We start from the raw sequence: 3634 nt of genomic DNA, 5'->3' as shown, positions 1-3634 counted from the left end.
CACAGTATTAAAACATCTGAAAAACTGTTAAGCGATACGTTGAATGTCCGCTTAAAGACAAACAACAATTTGGTGTTATAAGGTCGTTTATTTCTAGTATTATATGGAATAGTCATTGACGTAGGTAGCATAAGGAATGTGGTATACCGCGCTAACACCACTTGGTCTGACTTGAAAATATATATTATATTACATTATTCTTTTTTTTCTGCCCTTGGATGAGTAGACTTTTCTGGAAAGCTTTCGTTCCAGCATTACGGTTATTTTCACTAAAGAAAAAAGCATAAAACTTCTGAAAATGAGAATCACCGTAAAACTGTAATACGGAATTTAAAGTATTGATATAAATTGTTATAATATCATGTATGTTTCAAAATGTTAATGCGTCTTAGATAAAAAATATATATACATGCTTAATATTCTAAGAATATTTTCACAATAAAATGTGTATGAAAATTATTCAGGTACACTGATGTCCTTCAGATGGTTACGAATGTCCACAAAACATAAATAACAGAAATTTAATGCATGTATAGAAATTAATACGAACAGTAAAAGAAAACAAATAACATAACGGAACAAAATATCTATTCACAGATAATGTTGGTTCTCACATTGACCAGTTTCTATTCAATAGAGTGACGTCAACTTGTTGCTGGTGTAAGAGGACTTCGGAAAAATAAATGAAGATTATTCGCGAATTGTGTGAATAGCTATTCAACACAATCTACTGGAGATTATCAACATAATCCAATACAAAGAGATCATCAGAGCTATAAGCTATCTAAAGATAGCTATGTAAACATAAGATACACTATGTAAGATAACGTAGCGTAACGCAGCAGTGTATCTCACTATGTAAGATAACAGTATTTCTCAAAATGTAATATAACAGTATATGTTATTATGTAATACTACTTCTCATATATCACACAATAGTATTTCTCGTAACATAATGTAACTACTTCTCATAATGTAATGTAACAGTACTGTTGCGTCATCGAGATCACGTGACAATTCTCACGCTCTCTTGTTTCTAGAACTATCCCGTATCTTGGCGAATGGTCTAGTATTTACTAGTAGGGTAGGCTGGTATATATATAAGAGGGGAAAACGTGACGCGGTAATGTAAGGTAATGTGTGTGTAGACAGTGAGTAATTGAACTGCAGTCACAGCGTATTGTTGAAGTTAACGTTCGTTCGTTACAGTGTTGTTTTAGCGCGAGTATTGAGATTAAGTGTATCGGTAAAGTTGTATTCGGAAATAATAAACCAGTTTTATTAAGTAAAGACTTGTGTCGTTAAAGTTTCGTTGGAACGAAGTTACGGAAAAATTAATTAACAGGCGGAGACGTAACAGTATCAACATAGTCTAAAAGCTAACATTAAAGTAGAGCAGTGAGCCCTAAATGAAACAACTTTGAAAGATGGAGTTTCGTTCTACAACAATGAAATCATTTCTGAGCCTAATCCCATTGTAATACAACCTTTACTGCTTGACGAATGACATCTGCTCGAAACGTCGCACAAAATAAACTGGGAAAGTTTTCATTTAGACGTGTCAATTTATTCATTATTATATTCTATCCAAATTTTTCTTCCTACGTCTTGAAAAATGATACTCATTCAAATATAATTATTTTATAGTTAATTATACTCGTCATAGGTCTAACATAATGTCTTATGACATGTTTAATTAATTAATCATGCTTCTCCATCTTATAAAAGGTGTTCACACCAATAACAATTGTTTTGGGATATTGTTGTTTTGCTATTTGCACTTTGTTTACCATGTTATTCCATAGTTTACAGTGTGTGTGGGGGGATGCACGGCTTGTTATACTGTATTGTTATATATGTAAAGCATTCATCACCTTTTGATGAGTGAAACTCTGTAAATCGTCTTTTATAAAGGCATATTCCAAACAAATAAGTATTAACAATTTAATCGCTATGTGTACGTCAAAAGAACATGTTTTATAGAGCATGAAAAATTTCAAGTTGAAGTCAAACCAAGGTTTAAAATTTGACTAGAGGGTAATATATACTAGTAGGGGAAAAAAATGAAAACGCTGCAAAGAAAGACTGCACAAAATGTATAACTCTTGGACACCCTCCCCCACCAAAGTTAATCAGGCCCTGGTTGTGAGCTGATTTAAAGCTGTATGTTTTATACAACAATGATTATTATGCTACACTTAGCATGAATTCTTCGCTGTGATAGACTGAAAACGCATCACGTTGTGTGACATATACGAATTTAGGCCTTGAAAAGCCTAGACTGCATGATTGTTGCTTGATTGTCAAGGATGTTGATAGGATAACAGTTTTTTGGAAGCACATTGAAAACACGTCGATTCATTAAAGCCTAATTACAAACTATTTTCTCAAACCTTTAAAATGGACGGAGACATAGCAGATGGCGTAAGCTTTCAGTTTCATGCAGATGATGAGTTGCAGAGTATAGTTGTGGAAAAGGACAGTAAGGGTTCTAAAGACATCATCAAAGGAGCTGTAAACTATCCAAGGGATAATGCACTGCACCGAGTGACACTGTGAACGACAACCTCGGAAAACTCGCCAGCATTCTAGGAACATTTATGTAGAAGTAAGATGGGTGCATTCTTATACTTTTATTGTAACATATAGATACTTGAAGTTGCAGTCCTTTTTGTGATCCGATATTCAATGATAAATTTATTGAATAAGTGTGGCCAAATCCTTCAATAACTAAATTATTTCTCTTATAAATATTATAATCACTTACAAAATGGGTGATATTGTAAGATAGCAAATTCTATTTTTTTTTGTTATGGTTTTGTTCATCGTTCATTTATTATACCTTCTATCGTTTAGTTTATCTATGAATTTTCAGTTACGTTAAAATGCTTACTTACCTTCTAGCTGATCACATTTATTTTGAGTAAATATGTATGTATTGTGAAACTGACACCAGCTTCCCTCGTGGTGACGTACATATATCATTAATGTAGCAAAAGCCTATGTAAATTTATGATCACATGAGATGTACTCTCGTGACCTAACGGGTTGAATAAATATCCTGCCTTAAGCTTCATAAACTAAGTAACTAGATAATGGTTGGAGACGGCTTGAATGGGTAATGAAGAAAAACTTTAATATATGATTTTCTTCATTACCCATTCAAGCCATCTCCAACCATTATTAGTCTCAAAGTGGTTCCTCGTCATCAAATTTAAGTAACTGGACACAGAGGCGTAGCAAGGGTTCTCAGCACCCAGGGGCAAAGACACTTTTGGCGCCCCACCTCTAAAATGTTTTGATTATTTGTTGTGTTACTCATTTCCCACTTAACGACAATAACATAATTCATTACCGCCTTACACAGGCCTGAAATAAAGTCACAATATAACATCTCACGAATATCACACCTGTAAACCTGGAACTAATGAAGTATAGCCTACTAGGTGTACTTACATCATTTGTAAATCATTTTGTAAATCAGTCTTCCAGTACTGTTCAAAGTCACGTAGCTAGAGTAATCTTTCAAGCATGCAGAATAAATTTCTGTTATATTCCTAGTTTTGAAACTAATGTTTTATATGAGAAGCCAGTCACTTGTGGTGTACATGGATTATACAACAGATTAATAACA

This window comes from Limulus polyphemus, unplaced genomic scaffold (genome assembly GCF_000517525.1).
Source record: "Limulus polyphemus unplaced genomic scaffold, Limulus_polyphemus-2.1.2 Scaffold1166, whole genome shotgun sequence".
In the NCBI taxonomy this organism is placed as follows: Eukaryota; Metazoa; Arthropoda; class Merostomata; order Xiphosura; family Limulidae; genus Limulus; species Limulus polyphemus.
The sequence above is the reverse complement of the archived record's forward strand: the minus strand, read 5'-3'. Positions refer to the sequence as shown.